The 23,082-nt window shown below is 45.2% G+C and overlaps 1 pseudogene across 1 annotated transcript in view; it reads right to left on the bottom strand.

Moving 5' to 3' along the window:
* Positions 1–18,841, bottom strand: part of LOC147672511 (uncharacterized) — a 114,116-nt pseudogene extending 95,275 nt beyond the window's left edge. Inside the window, exon 1 of the transcript XR_015303512.1 lies at positions 18,730–18,841. The product of XR_015303512.1 is annotated as an uncharacterized LOC147672511 (transcript). The remainder of the gene's footprint in view (positions 1–18,729) is intronic.
* Positions 18,842–23,082: the final 4,241 nt, after the last annotated feature.

The following is a 23,082-nucleotide window of genomic DNA, read 5'->3' as shown; positions in this document are numbered from 1 at the left end:
TGCATGGACACAATGATCAGAGTGTTAGAGTGCAGGGCGATTCAAGCGCGATTTTAGACGTGCTGGGGAGCCGCCATTTTCAACTGTTATTTCTCGCGCCGTTTTTCACACAAATGTACATTTACCAGCAGCCTCATCCGTGAGGTCCGTTTACTCACGGTACAGTTGTTGCAGCTCGCCGGTCCGCAGCCGTGTTTCTACTTGTGTGGGCATTCCCGCTCAGCGCGTTGTGGTACGGCCGAAGCTCCGGGAGACCGCGTGGATGTGTCCGGAAGTGGGCTCCGCAGTGCAGTGCAGGTTCCTCCGGTCGGGGCAAAACTGCAATTAATTCCTGTCTCCTTGGACGAATTTGTCTCAAACTTCCCTCATCACTGGTTCTAATGCTCCGACAGCCAGGCACTCGTTCTTGGCCAGAAGTAGAGTTGGATTGCAGCTCTTTTGGCAAACTCAATTACGGCCGCATGGAGGAGGAAAAAGTTACGCTGCCATTTCTCCGGCGTCCAAGCCACGCCCCGCACTAATAATCAATAATAATGGAATGTGTGTGCAATTCGGAATAAGTACGATTTCGACTGGAATTGCATATGCAAGTCGCCATGGGACGGCTACTAGCAACTCATAGAATATTCTTAAAGTAACCGTGGTAATCGAACTACTTAGTCACAGTTAGCCAGTCGCCGTTGATGAATGTCTGAATACTTGGAGAACAGTGGTGATGCCTCTATTATCTCGCTCTCTTACGTATATTGGCTAGAATCCCATATATAGTTTTACAAGGGACAGCTACTGCCAAATCTGTCAAATCTGCAGATACTCATAAGCCAGTACGTAAAAATGGCCTCTATAGATTTTGCCCACCATTAATAAGGTAATGCTAATCAGAATGTCAAATGTTGGTGGCATTGATGTAATGGTATCATCAGTGACTGTATACAGAGGTCAGCAGACGACTAGATAACATATATAGTGCAATTTTATCCATGAAGAAAGAAGTCTATTTTGCGGGATGACTGTCTGGGTGATACAGAAGCTAATATTATAGCGACATCCACGGAATGTCCTCATTTTATCCCGTCTTGTCTGTCTGTAATCTGTAGACCCATTTCTGTTCTCGTTTAATTAAAAAGGCACTGATATCCGTAATGTGAGGCGAAATCATTGGCTGTTCTAGTACAGTCCAGCGCGAATCTGTTGGCAGATGTTGTGCCTGAATGAAGTGGCTAGTGAGTCTCGTGGCTTGTCTCGAGCATCGTATAGAGCTTTTATGCTCGGATATCCGTAGCTTGACTTTCCGAGTCGTCATTCCCACATACTTCCTATTGCACGGACATGTGATGAGGTAGATGAGGTTCATACTATTGAAGTTGGTAAACCTTCGCTGCTGCCATGGTCGATCTGTCCCAATATCGATGGTCACCGTTTTTGATGTTTGTGGGCAGGCGGCACAGTTGCCACATGGGTGGTGACCTGTTACTGCGGGCATGTCCCATAAGGTTCCCACAGCTCGTGGGATCTCACTTTTTGGTCTTGTGTGGACCAACCGGTCCTTTAAATCCTGTCCCCTTTTGAAAGCAAATAGTGGGAAGGGCAAAGTATCCTTGCCTGTGTTCAAAATGCTGAAGTGTTTCTTTACAATCTTTTGGATTTGGTTGGACTGTACACTAAAGGCACTGACACAGGTTATGCGATCTGATTTTCGTTTTGGAGGCAAGATTTCTAGCAGACTAGCTCTATTGTTATTCGCAGCTCTTTTCTTCAATTGCCAAATCAACTTTTTAGGATACTCTTTGTCAGCTAGATCTTGTGCCAAGCTATTGGCATGGACTTCAAAAGTTGTTTTCGTCGAGCAATTTCTTTGAATATGTAAAAATTGCCCATAGGGCAAATTGTCACGTAGTGACTTGGGGTGACAGCTGTTATAGTTGAGCAAGGAATTCCGTGCCATTGGCTTGCGGTATAGTTCTGAGGCAAGACCAGACGGAGTACTTGAAATTAGCAGGTCCAGGAATGCCAGTCTGTTATTATTATATTCCATGGTGAATTTGAGGAATTGATTACTTTGGTTGAGCCAGTCGTGGAAGTCTTTCAGTTGGTTCTCTGTACCTCGCCACACGACGAAAATATCAGCTATGTAGCGCTTCCACGTTCGCAGACACCTAAGATGTGGGTTGGTGTCTGCGAAGATGTGCTCTTGCTCAAACCTGTGTACGTACAGATTAGCGAGACTAGGGGCAAAAACGGTGCCCATGCTAGTCCCTCTAATCTGCAAATACAGAGAATCTTCGAACTGGAAGAAATTCTCAGTCATCGCCAGAGTGGCAAATGTCATAATCAGTCTGACTGGGGTTATTGAATTGAGCTCTCTTGTTGCTAGAAGCCCCTCGACAACCTTTAAGGTCTCCATTTGTGGTATCGATGTATACAAACTTTCAACATCGAATGACACCAAGATGTCAGTTTGTATGTTGTATTTAATGTCAGGCAACAGCCTGAGAACATCTTTGGTGTCCTTTATGAATGTTGGGATTTCTATTACCATGGGCTTTAAAAAGAAGTCGACAAATGTCGACAGGGGCTCCAGTAGAGACCCCATCCCTGATATTATGGGACGTCCTGGAGGGGGTCGCTGTGTTTTGTGTATTTTAGCGAAAGCATACCGTAAACTTACATCAGATCCTACTGAAAGACTAACAACTGAAATTGGACATATTGTTGAGGAGGCGCTATCTGAAGGGTGGATCACAACCAAAGAAGGGCAACATCTTCGTACATCAAACACTAAGACACCCTATTTTTATCAATTGGTGAAGGATCCCAAATGATGTAGGGCGGTACAGGTCGGTAATCTGATGGGAATAACTTTCTCACCACGAAATACTCTAAGTGGATTTCACGGCTGTACCGTATAGACACACAGATAGTTTTTAGTTTTTTGACCCATTGCTATCCTTGTTGTTGGTATTTATAGTTGTTAGGGGTGATAGTAATGCTCGGTCGGTAAATATCCCCTAGGACCCTCCTCCGTTTTTTGTAATTATTTTTAATAAATTTTTTATTGGTATTGATAATTAATTTAATTTTATTTTAATATTGAATCATTACTTTCCCTACTGTTGCACTCTCTGGAGTGGGAATAGTAATTTTTACCCCTATGGTAATCAACGCTTTCCATACTGTTGCACTCACTAGAGTGGGAACAATAATTTTTACCCTCCCGCTATCCAACGCTTTCCCTACTGTTGCACTCTCTGGAGTGGAAAAAGTAATTTTTACCCCCAGCTATCCAACGCTTTCCCCACTGCTGCACTCTCTGGAGAGGAAATAGTAATTTGTATCCCTACGCTATCCAACGCTCTCCCTACTGTTGCACTCTCTGGAGTGGGAATAGTAATTTGTACCCCCCACTATCCAACGCTTTCCCTACTGTTGCACTCTTTAGAGTGGGAATAGTAATTTTTACCCCCCACTATCCAACGCTTTCCCTACAGTTGCACTCTCTGGAGTGGAAATAGTAATTTTTACCCCTACGCTATCCAACGCTTTCCCTACCGTTGCACTCTCTGGAGTGGGAATAGTCATTTTGACTCCTACACTATCAACGCTTTCCCTACTGTTGCACCCTCTGGAGGGGGAATAGTAATTTTTACCCCTACACTATCAACGCTTTCCCTACTGTTGCACTCACTGGAGTGGGAATAGTAATTTTTACCCTTCCGCTATCCAATGCTTTCCCTACTGTTGCACTCTTTGGAGTAGGAATAGTAATTGTTACCCCAATGCCATCCAACGCTTTCCCTACTGTTGCACTCACTGGAGTGGGAATTGTAATTTCTAACCCCCCCCCACTATCCACGGTTTCCCTACTGTTGCACTCTTTGGAGTAGGAATAGTAATTGTTACCCCTATGCCATCCAACGCTTTCCCTACTGTTGCACTCACTGGAGTGGGAATTGTAATTTCTAACCCCCCCCACTATCCACGGTTTCCCTACTGTTTCACTTACTGGAGTGGAAATAGTAATTTTTCCCTCTCACTATCCAACAAATTCTCTAATTTGTTTTCTCCCTCTCATGAGTTTAAAATGTGCTTTACCAGAGACCAATTGAGAGACACAACGAGGACACCACTTTTCTACCTCTCATTAGTTTAAAAGGTGCTTTACCAGAGATCGAAAGAGGGACGCAATAAGCACGCCTCTTTTCTAACTCTCATGAGTTTCAAAGGTGCTTTACCCGTGATCGAATGAGGGACACAACGAGGACACCTCTTTTCTAACTCTCATGAGTTTAAAAGGTGCTTTACCAGAGATCGAAAGAGGGACACAACGAGGACACCTCTTTTCTCCCCGTCATGAGTTTAAAAGGTGCTTTAGCAGAGATCAAATGAGGTGTAGATCTATAAACCCACACTAAATCGCTGGTTGTACTCCATTGTCAGTGAGCAGCTCCTCGGGAGTCCGTTCTTTAGCAAACACTTCACAAACAAAAGGATTCAAAGAGTTTGTATTGGGTTCAGCTATACCACGTACTTCCACCCCCCTGGAAAGATGATCCATCATGACAATAAAGTGTCTCATATTAGAAGGTAATACATGAAAAGGGTCGGAAAAAAAATGAAACGCAACTCTCTGCCACACCTTGCCAGGACATGAAACAGGCCCAGCAGTGCACACAGAGGTCACCAAATGTTTATCACTCAAACAGCATGGTGCACAATTTCTCACTAATCCTTCTACCTCCACATCCACTCCAGGGCACCAGAAATCATTTCTTATCCTACGCTTAGTGGCACTCAAACCCAGATGGCCTACATGAGCTGTCTCCAAAACCTTTTGGTTGAAACATCCTGGGGGAATTAACTTATCACCTGGGGAGATGTTGTTGATACTTGCCTGCCCACTAAGGATCTTTGCCCCGCTGCTTGCTTTGCGCTGTGAGTGCGCGGACACCTCGGCTGTTGGTCCCCCCCGCTGCCACCCATAGCACCATCACGCGGCCGCCGAGCGGGGGGACTAAAGCCCCCAGAATCCTCTGCGGGATCTCCCCGCTCACTCAAGCCCACTTCCACGCCCGGAGGCGCTGAAAACACCGGCGCTCCCTCGGTGGAGCGGGAGATGTTTTTGATACTTGCCTGGAGACTTCCTGCCACTAAGGATCTTTGCCCAGCTGCTTGCTTCGCGCTGTGAGCGCGCGGACACCTGGGCTGTTGGTCCCCCCCGCTGCCGCCCATAGCACCAACACGCAGCCGCCGAGCGGGGGGACTACAGCCCCCAGAATCCTCTGCGGGATCTCCCCACCCACTCATGCCCACTTCCGCACCCAGAAGCGCTGAAAACACCGGTGCTTCCTCCGCGTCGCGGGACCCGCGCGGGCGGCACCGGGCTAACCCCGGGACAAGGGCAGGACCGTCTGTGGCCGTCCGAGGCCAGACGAGGCTGGGCTGGGCCACCCCCTTTACATCTGCTCTTCGGGACACTAACAGTAAGATTGTAGTACTCTAATAGTGACATTATTTACTAGAGTCATAATAGTTCGAACTGTGTAACAATACTGCTATAATTACCTCTCCGCTATCTTGAGATTTTTGTTGTATCTGATTCTAGCCCTGTACACACACGTCACAGAAAGATGAATTCACGTCCCAGCAAAGGCAGGAAATCCTTGGTGGGAGGGTCTGTTAGAGGGACATTAGACCAGTTTATAACCAGGGCCGCCTCAGTGTTAGAACGCGAGATAGCTATAAATGAGCGTCGTCTGTCTTCAGAACTCCTGTATAATAAACGCTCGTCCCTGGGTCCGATCCAGCTTGCGACCACCCCACCAAATGAAAGTATGGAAAAATATTTAATTAGTGACATCAGTGTCCCTTTATAGTTACAAGATCTAACAGCATCAACTGAATTAAACAGGGAACATAACACCAATGATTTAAATATAGAACCACCATTAGAAATTACAGCAGAGGAGCTCATATCAATAACACCTCTTAAGCCCACCGCAAGAAAGAAAAAACAAAACAAATCATCGGGCCCAGGGCTTGTAAAAAAAAGAAAGCGCAGGGGGAATTGTCAAAATGGTAGGTGCGCAAAAACACCAAAAATACTCCTGAGCCCCTTAAAGGGCCCTGGACCAGCTGTAAGGAAGACCCTGCCTGACCATTTTGCCCCACATTCTTATCCCACGCAAGATCTAATGGGAAATATTGAGCAACTCGTTAAATCCCTATTATTACCACTTGTGGAGAGGGTGAAAAGAATGGCAGAACAATTGGGGTCCATAGAAGAGGCAATTATAAGCAATACCGAACGAACTAGGGAACTGACAACTCACAGGCAGAAACAGCCCACATGTGCTATATCTACAGGGCTGAAACCAACTAACGTAGCGAACAGAGAGGATTTATTACCCGTACCAAAAGAAAACATACTGGCATCCTCGATATTAGATAAAGGTCATACGATCCATAGGGAGAAAGAGCAGGTGGTCAAGTCAACAACCCAGATAATACCCATGGAAACACTGTCAGGATGCTCCCCTCTGATAAGAACCCAAGGGGAAATCCACAACATATAGATTTGCCACCGGAGGCGGCACCCTATGTTGTGGTACTTACCAGGGTCCCGGAACTAGTAGCCGGGAAAACAGAAGGATATCTAGAACTCAAAAATAAGTAGTACACTGGCTGAGAAAGAATAGGCCATTACACCCAATATTGATCGCAAAATCCTGCACGTAAGAAGACTAGGCTGGCTGGGGCACAGACCGAAGGACATACAAGGGGATGTTATTATTATCAACTTTAGGGATCACATGGTAATTACACATATTGGATATTGGTATACTGAGAGAGGTGGGGGAGGAATTTCGACACATGACTTAAGTTACTTCTACCCCCAATCCTTATTGACTAATCCTCCAAGACCCGGACCCCATACATGTCCAATATAGCAGGCCCCAGTTTTAACATTCCTACCTTTAATCGTTTTGCCACGTCTTCCGGACTGGAAGGAGTAGATTGACTCTCTAGGGGGCTCCGTAATCATTTTGGAGGCACTTGCACTCACCTCCCACCAGCCACAGCAGCACTGGGCTCCAGCTTCCTTCCCCTCTCCCGCAGCCCACAGTCACCAACAGCCGCAGTGCGGAGGGGGAGAGACACCTGAAGGACTACCCAGCACAGACGCCCTAGCAGCAGCCGAAGCCGCACCTACCACGATCCGCGCCAGGAGGCGCTTCAAAAGGGACACTACCCCTGTGGAGCGGGGGCTCCGTAATCATTTTGGAGGCACTTGCACTCACCTCCCACCAGCCACAGCAGCACTGGGCTCCAGCTTCCTTCCCCTCTCCCGCCGCCGCAGCCCACAGTCACCAGCGGCCGCAGTGCGCAGGGGGAGAGACACCTGAAGGACTACCCAGCCCAGACGCACTAGCGGCAGCCGAAGCCGCACCTACCACGATCCGCGCCAGGAGGCGCTTCAAAAGGGACACTACCACCGCGTCGCGGGACCGTGCCCGGGGCTAAGCCCGGGCAAAGGGCGGGCCCTCTACGGCCCTCAAAGGCCGGATAAGGATGGGACGGGCCACCCCCTTTGGCTGCCACACTGAAGGCCTACTATCACGAAGGTAAAGACCCCCTCTAATCGATCTGTCTCCAAATTTGTGGACTTTTCCATATATCGCCGCCCTATATCCCTTTATCACCATGACCTCCAAGGGGTACCATTTAACTAGCGTAGCAGGTATTGGGCACATGTTCTCTCTGTTAGACGAGTTAAACCTCCTATGTAAAACCAACTATGCTACATTGGAATCTCCCCCTCCGCCCAAAAGCGTTAGTACACTACCAGACAAGGCTACACTCCTAGATCCCCCCATATTATTTAACAAAACCTGCAGCCCAAACACTCAAAGTATTGAACCCCCTCAGGTCCCATCTGTGAAAAGGAAATATAACGGTGTCAATCAAGGAGGAAACGACACCAAAACCCAAAAATTGTGCCTAAGCCCATCCACTGCTAATTCCTCAATGATCCCACCGACTGTTGAGTATCCAGAGGCCATAACACCTCCTCCCCACTTGCACATACTACCCCTTATCGAACAACTGGTTAGCTCCATGATAGCTCCGTTGTTAGAAAAAATTAACATGTTAGGGGATAGGCTCTCTGGAATAGAGAAAGTTATCAAGTCAAACCCGCTGGTTGACAAATGTAGTGACACATCCAACCGCCCTAAGTCACCTCCTACTCACCTAGGCTCTAAACCATTTGTGCAGGATAATAGGCGTCAAACACAACCTGCTGGCCCTAGTGCATCAGGGCAAAAAATAGCTAAATACCCCGCTAAAGTTTCCCTTCCCCAGCTGACCGCACCCAGAGTAGGTCACAACAAAGTTAATTCTATACATTTACCACCGGAAGCGGCCCCATACGTGTGCATCCTTGCGGGTGTACCTGCTCTTCCACTTGGAAAAACTGAGAGACAACACGATTTAGTTAACAAAACCAAATTCTGGCTGTCAAAAAATAGGCCACTGCCTCGTAATTTATACGGAGCAATAAGGAGCGTCAGAAGGGTGGGCTGGTTGAGCTCCCTTCCCAAAGATGTTGCTGGGGACTTGGTACTTGTGAGATTTAGAGACAGAAATATTGTCCCTTACTTGAAAACTTGGCCGCCTCAAGTAAGAGACGGCCCAATATCCATATGGGACTTACATGACTTCTATCCCAAAATCCTGTGTTTTCCTCCTCTTCCGAAATCATACCCTATGTGGCAGGATTCATAAAATGCATCATGATTTTTTGGGAAACATCTGGACATGTAACAATGACTAACCACGAACTCCTCTGATACTGTCTCAACCTTGGAGTGGAAAAGAATTCTTATGATTGGGACCTTACCTTACTGTATCTTGGTCTCTTAAAGTGTTTTTATTATAATCTGCATTGTAAATTGTATGTATTATGAACTTTTATGGCTTTGTATCACAAAAACCGAATAAAGTATATTTGAATTTGGACTCTCTAGTCTGGCGCCCAGGGATCGCTATGCACCCAAATATTCAGAAATGCTAGCGGCCCCAAACGGTGGACTTGAAGGTGAACAGATCAATCCAATGGATCCCAGTAAATTCCATATGGAAACAAAAGCCATTGAATGGGATGGCTTAAAGGGAGGGAGCATATAAGGGAAGAACACATAAGCCATAAAGATAAGGCCACATTGCCCAACACCAACTTCGCAACGATCTCAGGCACTTATGACGTACTTGTAGGAAAAATCAATCTGAGAGAGACAAGTAAGATGGCACAACAACCTATACGGTTTAATCAGACACTGACTGAATCAAACGAGATAAAGGGAAAGGACCCTGTAAACATCAAGGACTCAGATATGGCTACTATCATCTCCCCTCTAATCTGTGAGTTTATTAATCCGAATACCCTACCATCAGTTAACACCCCATTAATTAAGTCATTAACACACCATAAGGAGCACAAATTGCACTTTAGCTCCCCACTACCCCCGGGCACAATGGAGGGTTTACCAGTAAGGGCGGATAGCCCCGTTTCCATCACAGAGGCTCAACCTACTAACAACTTATTATGTTGGAACGTGGCGGGTCTATCTGACAAAATCTCTAATCCTCTATGGCTGGAAACCATGACCCTATACAGTATCGTTTGTATACAAGAAACATGGACAATCAATGAGATTCACCTCCTGGGTTACAAGACTTTCCATACTCCAGCCAGGCCTAGTTTGAATGGCAGAAATAAGGGGGGATTATGTACATATATTTCAACCAATATAGGACCCACAGATGTAAAGTTCACATCCACAGAGTTTACCAAATCATTGTCACCTCTTGGGGATCTTTAAAAAATCTTACATTGGTAAACTTCTATAACAATATTCCAACTTTATAAGCTGAAACAGTTGTTAATAACCTTAGGGTAAACCTATCTAAAATAGAGGAGCAGACGGACGGAGACATGGCCCTTTAATGGGTAGTTGACTTTAATTGCCCTTTGTGTCCCTGGGGCAAGGCGGGCATTTGTGGATTAGGAGATAAGAAGGAAGATGCTCCCACGCATTTCTGTCACTCTAAATTAGGGGACCTTTTGAATAGTCTAATCTCCCATTTTGTTTTGTCATGTGTTAACGAACTGTACTCCCCAGTTAAGCCCTTCCGTCCCACCATTAATGGGAGAGGTTGCAATTCAACCGTTGATTATATACTTTTATCATCAAGGTACTCAGGGACAATACTCAATTGGGATACACTAGATATCGCCCTAAAGGACCATTATCCCATTGTTGTGATTTTAAAATTAAACGATTCATCAAATAAAATGAATAGTTTTTTACATAGTCCGCCACTAAAACTTGCTAGTACCAATGGGTACTACATCAAATGGGACAAAGTGGTGCCTGCAGACTTTTTACAAACTCTAGTTAAAAATACTTATGAGGATATCCAGACTTGCCTCTCGACCAAAGACAACCACCAGATAGTTATTAACTTGTTTACTAAAATCCTATTAGAGATAAAAAGACTTTTGACAAGGGCACCTAGACACGCCTCTCAAAACAGACAAGGCTGGTTTAATGAGAGTTGCACTAGGGGCACTTAAAGCACTTAAAGAGGCCTTACACATCATCCCAAGATCACAGGTAAAAATCCGGACAGCCAGGCATGCTTACCGTGCTGCCTTAACAAGCAGGGAAAACAACTCAAGAAGGATGCATGGCTGTCACTTCAGGAGGCAACCGACAGGAGGGACAATACAGCCTTTTGGAAGGCAGTAAATGCCCCCTTCCTGCAAAGCAACCAGGCTGCTAAAATAGATCTACTAATACCTGGTGACACCTGGGTCACACACTTTAGTAGCTTATACGATAAAGCGGAACCTATGGATCCTGGGAACGTACAGAGAACTGACTATGGTGCATCTACAGGCCAAAAAATACCCAGTCCATTCCCGTTGGATATTACATTTGAATGCGAGGAAGTCCTTATGGCATTGAAGGAAAGTCCTTCGTGGAAGGCCCACAGCCCAGACTGTGTCCCCATAGATGAATACAAATCAATGATTGATCTATGGGCACCCCTGCTCACTAACGTGCTAAACTCTTTAAATACCTCCGGCTTTATCTCAACCTGGCCAGAGGTTATTTTAGTGCAGATTTTCAAGAAAGGTGACAGGAATGACCCTTCCTGTTACCGTCCAATTTCATTACTCGATGCCCTGATAAAGGTTGCTGAGAGGATTATTTTAAACAGAATACAGGAGTGGACAGAAGAGCACGATGTAATCTCGAATTTACAATATGGTTTTAGAGCAGGCAAAGGAACCATAGAACAAGGCTTAAACCTGGCCCAATAATAGCCAAATACACTCAGGCAAAAAAAGAAAACCTCTTTGTGACCTTCGTGGACTTAAGTTCAGCATTTGATTGCGTAGACCATGAGCTGCTCTGGGCGATACTTTCTGAGATCGGCTTAGATAATCACATCCTCCTGTTCATTAAAGAACTCTACAGGGGGGGCAGGAGCACGAGTCATATACGGAAGGGGGGATGAGTGCTCTGATAAGTTCCAGATCTGCAGAGGAGTAAGACAGGGGTGCATCTTAGCACCCCTGCTCTTTACCCTATACATAAATGCAGTTGGTCAACATCTTAACGGAGCATACCACGACTACCCTACCATTAACGGGATTTCAATCCCCATACTATTATATGCGGATGATGCCGCTATAAAGTCACAAACAAAGGTAGGACTACAAAGGGCAGTAGGGAAGTTCACTGAGTTTATGAAAAATAGAGGTCTACATGTAAATGTCTCAAAAACTTTTACCATGTCCTGTAGAACTGGGACTAGAAAGAAACAATGCCCAATTTTCCTGGACGGTAGAAAAGTGGAGAACACAGATAGGTTTTCATACCTTGGCATCAATTTTGATAGAAGGGGCACTTGGCAGGCAGCCGTAATGGCAAGGGGCCTAGCGTTCTCCAGGGCTACGGGCGCACTGACTAATTTTGCGAAAAAATTGGGAGGATGGCCGGTTAAAGCCCTCTTACAGATCTATAAAGCCAAATGTATATCAACTGGTACTTATGGCGCTGGGATCTGGGGGATCAAGCATGCAGCCAGTCTGAAATGTTTCGAGAACTTTTTCCTTTGTTACCTACTAGCTGCTCCTCGGGACACAGCAACATATGTGGCCCACAGTGAATTAGGTCTTACATATATCACGGACACCATCAATTCCTCACCTATTTTACTGTGGCACAATGTCTGGGCAAAGCAGGAGACTAGCTTGAACAGGGAAGTTATAAAAGATTGTCTCAGCTTAGCCGGTGCTGATAATATCAAGTGGCTTAAATACGTGAGAAATACGCTCAATGACATTGGGCACCCGGAATTCTTTACTAATCTGGCAACCATGAACACCCTTCCCAGAGCTACCCTTAAAACATTGGTCTTACAGTGCCTGGATAACAACAGATGGTCTGTAGAAAAGGGTAAGCGTATGGTCGCAGAGCATCAATTGACCATTAACACTGAAGGGGTAAAACAGTATTTAACCTTAGAACCATCCCCCTTCACTCGTATGCTCTTGACCCGCTTTCGTACCAATACTTTTTTTAGATTAGTCACTTTCCCACAATGTAACAATTGGACAAAAAATATAGAAAACTGTCCGTGTGATAACATCTCATCCCAGTCTAACATCTACTGCATATTATACTGCAGGTTCCATTTGTTCCCGAGGGAAAGTTTCTTGAAACCCCTTTTGAAGTTTTGGGGCATACGAACCTGCAGAGTGGCCTATTACAAACTGAAAACCCTAGAAAATGCATATGTCATTAAAGTTGTATCTACTTATCTAAAAGTGGTTGTCATGGTCAGGACCTCGATGCAACTTTAGAACAACCGGTAAATAACTAGATTAGCAAATGTTATTGTCTGTTTTTAACATCAATTTATTCTGTTTTTGTGAGAAAGTGTCCCGAGTACTGTATTACTTTTTAGCTATTTTTAATGTATCTATTTTTATATGCTAATAGCATTTTATCATGCTGTTCTTAATCTGTATGCTTTTATGATTCTGTCTTTACAAATCGAATAAAGCTTTATGAATTTGAATTTGAATTTATCACCTCTTACCAACAATACACCTTTCAAAGATAACTCATCCGCCACCTTGCAATAAGATTGCAAAGAAGTCTCCAAAGTTTTTTCACCGGCCCCCCAAATTTCACAAAATTCATACCCTTGGTCAATACAGTATCCTCCCTCAACCGATCACACAATTCCATTAAATTGGAACAAATGACCAAATCTTCAATTTATGCAATGATACATGCCTCAATTTCTTCATGTAAATCTACTGAACACATATATAGTGGTAACCAAGACCGAAAGTCCACTCTAATGTTCTTTCATCCTGCAATTTGAATCACACTAAAACTCCAATAATTTGATAGATAATCTGGTTGAGGATCTTAATCTGGATCCGAGACAAAATAGCAACGAGCGGTCTGTGATCGGTCCTCAAGCTAAATTTTCTTTTCAAGAGATATGGCTTACGCTTGCCGACACCCCAAACACATTCCAACATATCACTTTCTATTACAGAATATTGTGTTTCCAAATCTTTCATGCTTCTGGAAGCAAACCCTACAGAGACTTCCGTCCCATCCATTACTTGTAGCAAAAAAACTCAATGCCATATTGTAGGAAATTGGTTATATATATACTACACAAAAATGAGGTATAGTGTGTATAGAGACCAGGTGAACCCAGAGGTAGGCAGAGGTTAAAGTTAGATAGAACCTTACTCTCTAAAGTGGTAGCTTGGTCGAGCAGTAAGGCAGTATCAGAGGACAGTGTTAAGCATTTGATGTACACACTCAGTCAGCAAATGACAAATAAACATGGCACAGGTATGCATTAAATACTTTTCAGTAATAAGTTACTGGATATAAACCAGTTTTGAAAATGCAATAGATATTGTACTTTGTTTGATTTACAGGGTATGCAGAAGGATGCAACAGTTAGCAAATACAGTACATTGAAATGAATATGCTTTTTCAGTAAATTACAGGTAAGTTACTTTCTACGTTACTTTTCTTAAACAAACATGGATACCTAGATTCAGCACTTGGACATTTCCTGGAAACAGGTACGTAAATACGTTTCGGTTATTCACATGATTTAAAAAAAAATATTTTTAGGTTTCAAAACTCCACACTTAGAAACTTTTTGTAGAAAAAGTGTCAATGTTATCCTATGGAGAGAAAACAGGTTAACAGTCCGTAGGTAAGTAATCGACTGTGGGAGTTAATGTTCTGAGGTTAGACGCAGGGGTCCCCCATGGTCAGTGTTGCACTGTTGTTACACCCTCGGCACTGGGGCGGCGGGGTGCAGAGTGTTGAGGCTCACTGTTATCCAAAGGGGGACAGGGGGTCTCCGGATGGTGGCTGCTAGCAAGCAGGTCACTGGGTTGTGAGAGCAAAGCTCCTAGGGTTAAGGTCAGGGCAAATTGGGAAACAAAGTAGCACAAAAGGTGCACCTCAGCGGCACTGGGGCGGCCGGGTGCAGAGTGCTGATTCGACGTTGGGCGCCCTGTTTTTTTCTATGGAGAACCTCAGGCAGGGAGAGGAAGGACTTCTGGGTGCGACCACCACTGGGAGTGGTAAGTTGGGAAGTTAAGGATTGGTTAGTCACCGTTGGTTTGGGCACACAAGGCCGCGGGGCGTCGGGTGCAGGGGTCACTTCTGGGGTCGGATCTTCTTACCAGCTCCTGGTCGCGTTTAAGGGGGCCTTCTGGATTTAGGCTGCATTCCTCAGCTGGAGGCTTGAGGCAGGTCAGGGGTCACCGGATCTCGGGTCAGGATCGCCATGGTGACCTCCTTGTGGTATTTTTCCACTCGAGTTCGGGCCTGGTTTGGCAGGTGCAGAGTGGGCTGTATTTACGGTCCCTGACTGCTGCCAGGGGTTGCTGTTTGAACAAGTCCAGTGTTCACAGGAGATTCAGTCTTTGAAGTGTAGGCAGGCGGGTCCTCCGTGGTTTTGAGGTTGCTGGCTGCAGGACACACCGGGATTTTGCAGGAGCAGGTTCGAGGGGAGACAGGCCTGTAGGACTGGGGTAAGTTAGTGGGCGCTGTCCTCTTGTTAGCTCTGCACGGCTCTTCGGTCCTTCTTCTTATCTTCTTTTCTTGTCGTTTCTGGATCTGAGGAATCGAGGCTCAGGGTTCCCCTTAATACTAGATTTAGGGATATTACAGGTAGGTAAAGGGCATGGACCAAAGGGTCCATTCCCTGGGGTGGGTACACCCCCTATTCTGCCACTCTCCAGTGGGAGGGCGGCTGGAGCCTGTCCCTGGTTGGCTGCGTCCCCCATCCTCAAGATGGCGGGGACTCGAGGCTGTGCTTCAACCCGCTTCCCCCACCTGAGAGGTGGAGTCGGCAACACCCCTCTTCCTCACTTGTTTTTCCTGCCCAAAGTGGGGGGTAGAACCACTAGGGACCAGTTGCTGAAAGCAGCAAATTGTCTGGAGAGGCTCACAAAGGCGGTATGCCTTTGAATCTTCTCCTTCGTGAACCCTGCCCATCCTGGGGGAGGAGGCTTGGTACCTCGTCCCAGGATGTGCATTGTTTCAGGTCCCCGAGAGCAGCAAGCTCTCGACCCAGGGGTCCCGAAACATGTCAATTGGTGGCAGCCTAAGCAGCCACTCAGTCAGATCACTAGGAGTTGGTTGAGTTTCAGGGGCATCTCTAGGATTCCCTCTTTGGTGCATTTTACATTAAATCCCACACTGGCATCAGTGTGAGTTTTATGTGCTGAGAAGTTTGGTAACAAACTCTCAGTCTTTAGTGTAGCCATTATGGTGTTGTGGATTTCGTGATGAAAAACTCCTAGCACCATATACTCTTAATGGCAGCACTGCACTTACAGTGCCCTGGAATGGCCCTGGGTACTGTAGGGGCACAGGGCTCATGCACTTGTACCCTCACCACTGGCTTAGGGCAGCCAGCTAGAGGGGTGACTGATCTATGCCAGGGCAGTGGCTTGTGGGCATGGCACACAGAGATGTTTGCCATGTCGACTCTTCACTTTGTTCTGTACCAAGACACGCAGCCTGCAAGGGCAGTGTGTAAGTGTCAGGGTACAGGGCCTCTAAGGGTGGCACAATAAGTGGTGCCGCCCTTAGGGGTCTTTTCTGGTCACAGTGCCCTTGGTACATGTGGTACCATTTACTAGGGGCTGACATGTGGCCAGAGATGCCAATTGGGGTTAGGCTTCAAAACAGTTTTAGGGAAGAAACATAGGCCCTGGGTACCTGATTAGCAGGAGCCCAGGGCACACTCAGTCAAAGAACATCAGCAATTCATCAAAAAGTGGGGGCATACCATGCAAGAAAGAGGGCACGTTCTCACACAACCCCCCCAAACGAAAGAAGATTAGACTAACCTTTCCCTAGAGAGTCTTCATTGTGTAAGTGGAAGAACCTGGAAAGTCCATCTGCATTAGCATTGGCAGTCCCAGGTCTGTGTTCCACTTCAAAGTCCATTCCCTGTAGGGAGATGGACCACCTCAACATTTTAGGATTTTCTCCTCCTATTTGCATTAGCCATCTGAGAGGTCTGTGATCAGTTTGAACTAGGAAGTGAGTACCAAACAAGAATGGTCTCAACTTCTTCAGGGACCAAACCACAGCAAAGGCCTTTCTCTCAATGGCACTCCAACGCTGCTCCGTGGGGAGACGCCTTCTACTTATAAAAGCAACAGGTTGGTTTTGGCCTTCATCATTGGTCTGGGATAGGACCGCTCCTATCCCTGGCTCAGAGGCATCAGTCTGCACTATGAACTGCTTGGCATAATCTGGAGCCTTCAGAATTGGTGCTGAGCACATTGCTTCTTTCAGGGTGTCTAAAGCCTTTTGGCAACTAACTGTCCAGTTTACCTTTATGGGCATCTTCTTGGAGGTAAGTTCTGTGAGGGGAGTCACAACGGACCATATCCCTTCACAACCTTCCTGCAGTACCCAGTCAAGCCTAGGAATGCCCTGACTTGGGCCTGGGTTGTTGGAGATGCCCAGTCTAGGATTACCTGGCTCTTGGGCTGTAAAGGTTGTACCTGGCCTCCACCAACAAGGTGGCCCGACTACACCACAGTGCCCTGCCCTAGCGGGCATTCGGATGACTTTATGGTTAGGCCTGCAGTTTGCAGGGCTTTTAAAACCGTCCCAAGGTGGATCAGGTGATCCTGCCAGGTGGAACTAAAGACAGCAATATCATCAAGATAAGCTGCACTAAAGGACTCCAACCCAGTCAGGACTTGATTCACCAACCTCTGGAAGGTGACAGGGGCATTTTTTAAACCAAAGGGCATAACAGATTTCTCATAGTGCTAATAGTGTTCCAACAGTTTAGCAGAAAAGCAGTGAGGTACGCACACATTACTAATTGATCAGGACAAATCTCAGTAGTGTTAAAAGATGTTTCAAAGTGTATTAAACAGCAGTTCAGAATGCACAATCCATTGTGCACATATTTTTCATACAGCAGCATAGTGTGTACAGATTCCAGAGTACAGTAAACATCACTGGAGTGTACAATGATTTCTCCTCGAGTAGTAAGAAGCCGTGCAGCGTCCCATTATTTCTCAAGGTGTAGCAAACAGTAGTGCAGTGTGCACATATATCTCATTGTTCGGTAAACTACTGCATGCAATGCGTTATCATAGTCAATTACAAGTAATGAAGCGTAACACAGAGCATAGGAAAAAGCAGTGCAGTGTGCACAGATTCGTCAGTGCAACAAAAAGCAGTGCAGCCCATATATTGCCGTCACACTGAAAAAACAGTGTGGTGTGAACAGATTACTCAGTGTAGTAAGATGTAGTGCAGTGTGCACAGAACCCTTATATTGCAGTAAGATGCAGTGCAGCGTGCACAGATTTCTTAAAGAGCAGTAAGATGCAGTACAGTGTGCACAGAACCCTTATATTGCAGTAAGATGCAGTGCAGCGTGCACAGATTTCTAAAAGAGTAGTAAGATGCAGAACAGTGCGCACAGATTCCTCATATTGCAGTAGGATGCAGTGTAGCGTGCACAGATTTCTTAAAGTGTAGTAAGATGCAGAACAGTGCGCACAGATCCTTCATATTGTAGTAAGATGCAGTGCAGCGTGCACATATTTATTAAAGTGTAGTAAGATGCAGTGCTGTGTGCACAGATCCCTCATATTATAGTAAGATGCAGTACAGTGTTCACAGATCCCTCATATTGCAGTATGATGCAGTGCAGCGTGCTCAGATTTCGTAAAGTGTAGTAAAAGCAGGGTGGACAGATTCCTCAATGCAGTGAAAAGCAGTAGAAGAGCCCAGCTCAGCCCCAGGGGCACCCAGATAGAAGAGCCCAGCTCAGCCCCAGGGGCCCCCCAGATAGAAGAGCCCAGCTCAGCCCCAGGGCCCCGGATAGAAGAGCCCAGCTCAGCCCCAGGGGCCCCAAATAGAAGAGCCCAGCTCAGCCCCAGGGCCCCGGATAGAAGAGCCCAGCTCAGCCCCAGGGGCCCCTGGATAGAAGAGCCCGGCTCAACCCCAGGGCCCCCGGATAGAAGAGCCCAGCTCAGCCCGGCTCCTGCAGAGATTCCCTCCAGGATTATTCAGTCTATTTCTACAAACACAGCAGAAGGTGCTGACCATCTCCTACCTGAGCAGAGACCTGTGCAGACATGTCCAAGCTCTCTCCTCCCCCCTGGGGCTTGGGGGGGTAATGAAGATATCTGCCTACCAGACAGGGCTCCTTCCTCCTCTGCAGCAGGTTGCACACACAGTGAGAGGCCGGAGGTGATGTCTCCAGCGCTGCTGGTGCTGTCTCTGCCACCGCTGACCCGGAAGAGGAAACCCTTCTGCTTTCATCCAATGTGCAGCTCAGTGGATTCATCAGCAGGCGAGGAGCACCCTCTGGTGGCCGCTGACGGAACCACCGCCTCCAGGCTCCAGCAGTAAATACATTTCACACAAACAAGCATTTATACCTGTAAAGACCTGGGTGTTTTAGATTTCTAGATGTGACAGACAGGGTTGACACCTAAAAGCAGCTGAGATGGCAAAACTAGTCACAGACATGGATGGTCTTAAGACACACAATACAAATACGGCATTTGCAATCCAGCGGGCCACACAGATGTGGCATTACTAGGCTGTCAGGGCGATGGATATGAAGTTTGTTTTAATTGCAGGAATTATTCATTTTAGGGAATCTTGGTTGTGTTAATGTATTTTTATAATTGCGTTGGGTGGTCTGTTTTAAAGCAGGTTTGAGTGGGAGCCTGACTCGTGCACAAGCTAATATTTAAACACAGAGTTACATAATATTTGTTTTGGGTGAGTGTCCCAGATGGTATTTATGTATTATGTATGTACAGCGTGATTATGAGAATGCTTACATTAATTCAGGAGTGGAGTTTTAAGTGTGATTGTATATTTCAAGGCGTAAAACATTTGTTTCAAAAGGATTGAACATTTCTGTATGAAATACAGATTGTGAGGATGGATTTTGGATAGAACTGACCAGGATTTAACTACTTGGATGTTTCATAGGTGGGGACATTTCCACAGGTACACTGGACAGCTTGTTGTGTTCTCCATGCCCAGGGGCTCCAGGTGTTGTACACTTTTTGGGGTGTCTTTTTAGGTCTCGCCTATGCAGCGCACATGCGCTGCATAGGAGACCTTTAGCCGTCGTTCAGCTCTTTTTTAAGCACTGCACTTGTGCTTGTGGCGGCATACACCTTGCGGGAGCACGCAGGGGCACGCCACAAGCACGAGTGTGTCCTTCGAAAAAGAGCAGACTACTCTCCAAAGCGCGCGCCTCGCTCCGCCTCTCCATCTTGCTCACGCTTCTTGCTTCACTTTCCCTTTGTTTGCACTTTAAGGTTTATTCTTTGCGGATGTATTTTTCATATGCTTAAATTATTCTTTGACATTTGCAGATTGAGACTCACTCACCGTTCACAAGGTCATACAACTTTATTGAGGCTTTGAGCCAGCGCACTGGTAGAAATGAGCCCTGCACCTTTGAGGTCGACCAGGATTATGACATTCACGTCACGTTTTCACGTCCGGTTTCTACATAAACATACTGTTTTCTTGCGCGCGTTGACTACTTTGTTGGTTTTGGGTTATATATGGATGGCGGTCACAGATGCACCGGTAAGGAATGCTTATATTTCTTTTTTATGGGACTTTTTCACTACTGTGACTTGGTCTCATTTAATCATTTGTTGCCATGTGGGATTAGATTTGGGTTAAGCCAATCTCCAATCATAATAACTTTCACGGGTAGCGGTCACACATTTTTTGTTAAATTGTACAAGTATTCCTAGACTCTTGTATTTACTACTCTGGTCTGCATTTTTACAGGGTGGAATATTCCAGCTGTATTGTTTTCTGTCTTTTGATCAGGTTACTGTGCATCCCTGTGTCCCCTTACCAGTTTCTGATTTTTGCTTAAGAATTTGGGGACTCCGTGTGCTTAGCTGGTGAGTTTTAGCTTCCTACGGATCATTTCACCATTGGGTTCATTCCAATTCTCTAGTAACGTTTTAATGCCTATTTGTTTTCAGTTGGAATGGGACATATGATGTCCCATTCTGCCTTTCATCCATATCGAGTTCCTTAGGTATTGTAGTACAGCGATTAGCATGGCCAATAGGTCTCGCTTTTGGGACCTAATAAATATTTAGTTATGCAGCACAATATCCTTGGTGCAACAACATTAACTGTTGCATGGCTAAACACTTATAAGGTCCCAAAGGCAATACCTGTTTGCTATGCCAATGCTTGTTTGTTCTTGATGCAACAGAGTTCTTGATGAGAAAGAACCTGTTTGTTGTGGCGCATTTTGGGTCTTTTTTTTTCCTACGTATTCTGTTACCCGACTGGTGAACACATTGATCCACCTTGTAGTTGCTTTTGAATTAAATAACCGAACATGAACTGATGAATATTTTTGGAGATGGTTTTTTGGCATGAATGTACCACTGACTGTTTTTGGTTGTGGTTACTCTATTAATAGTACTTTTGGTAGATTTTGTTGGTAACTTTTTTATATGTTGTATGGTTTTCCAGCACCAATGAATTTGTATCAAAAAAAAACACGTCTTCTCTAGAGGTCTAATAAAGAAGAATTTGAACATCAACAGTGACTTGACTATCATACATTGAACTACTGTAGACTTGGAGTGCTCACAGGATAATTGTTGAACTTTAAGTAACATTATGGTTAGGCTTGAGAATAATATCTTACTTTACGTTAAAAAAAACTAGGAAATTCACTGTGCAAAAACCATAGGGGGGGATTTTGAGGGACGATGCTGAGGGAAAATTAAATAAATAACTAATTTTCCTTCAGCAATGTCCCTCAAAATCTCCCCCAACCCGGCCTCACCACCCCAATGCTGTTACCCGCATGGCCCGCGGCTGGACACGTGTGCACAAACCAGCGCCATCAAGCTAGACCTAAAACGCATAAGACACCATCATGGTTAGTTGATCAGGAGACGTATGTCTGGGTAAAACAAACCCTAATTGAAGATCTTTATTTTAAAGAAAACAACAAATTATTATAACTCATGCACCTCCACACAGAGTGTATTCAGTAGCCAAGCTACTCTAACTATAACTTGCCACTCTACCATGCACTCGGTTCTCACAAAAGATTTGATCTGCAATGTCATTTCTGTTCTTGTAAATACTGGTATTTTAGACAGCATAAGCAAGATATTATAAAACAGTATAAGTAGTTCATGGAGAAGGCATGAGTTATAGTTACTGTAGTGTGTATACTGAGTCAAATAAATTGGGGCCCTATTCACAAAGGTAATCTGAGACAAAGTCGAACTTTACGACTTTTGGTATTCACATCAGTAATTTTCAAGTCGTAGCTTTTCGTCTGCAGTTGGGCAGGAATCTCCGGCTGTGGCCATACCCTCCGCACCCAGGCTGTACTCTCCGGCTAAAGCCGTACTCTGGGTCAGGCCGGATGAAGTGTAATCAGGGGGCTGGAGTGCAATTTTTACAAAAAGGAACATTAGGAACGTGTGGTAAATGGTAATGGAGGCCATGAAATTCAGTTTGGGAAGGGAAAAGAGTGTGGCCGGATACTAGATCATGTCCCAGAAAAGTTTGCTCATTTGCATCATGGTACATGCAATGCACAGTTTGCACTTCCCTCAGTGATGGCTGTAGTATCAGCACTACAGTAAACACTAAGGGGTGATTCTCGCCCAACTGCGGACATAAAGATATGAATCGTAAATTACCTCTGTGAATACCAAAAGTCGTAAAGTTAGGTTTTTGTCTCAGATTGCATTTGTGAATAAGGCCCACTGTGTATGGAGGTGTGTGAGTTTTAATAAATTGGCGCTGTTGTGTAAATTATAAATTAAAGGTATACGTTTAGAAATTTGGGTTCTGTGTGGTTTCAGTTTGAGTTTGCAGATAAAGAATAAATACATTTATATTAAAGGTGGTATCTAATTTATAAGTTTAAGGCACACTTACAACTTAAGAATTGCTACAAACAAAGTAATGACCAACACAGTTGACAACTAGTTGAGCACCTCAATCAAACAGTCCCAAAAAGTATCATAAAGTCTGTGCTAAAAAGGCCTTCGGGATCCGCTGTGCTCGGATCCCACTGGTTTTCTGAGAAAAGCTTCAAACAACGTGGAGGCAGCACCAGTTAAGTAGTCATGAGCCAAGTCTTTAAGTTGTTTTTCAAAATATTTTTTATTTTTCTTCGTGATGTATAGTGCAAAGGACAACCAACGCGTTTGGTTCCTACCAAAGGAACTTCGTCAGGGCTGTAAGCAACGTGAAACATATAAAAGTAAATATACATATATTACAAGAACAGCACATATACAATTTTAATCCACAAAGCGAGGCAAAAAGAGGCACTAACAAAAATAAATATAAAAAACCCCAGTGATCACATATACATATATATACACACCATGACAAAATCATGTTTGAACAAATGAACAAAACATAGAAA

This window comes from Lissotriton vulgaris, unplaced genomic scaffold, assembly GCF_964263255.1.
Source record: "Lissotriton vulgaris unplaced genomic scaffold, aLisVul1.2 SCAFFOLD_1359, whole genome shotgun sequence".
NCBI lineage: Eukaryota > Metazoa > Chordata > Amphibia > Caudata > Salamandridae > Lissotriton > Lissotriton vulgaris.
This window is presented reverse-complemented; position numbering and strand designations above follow the sequence as displayed.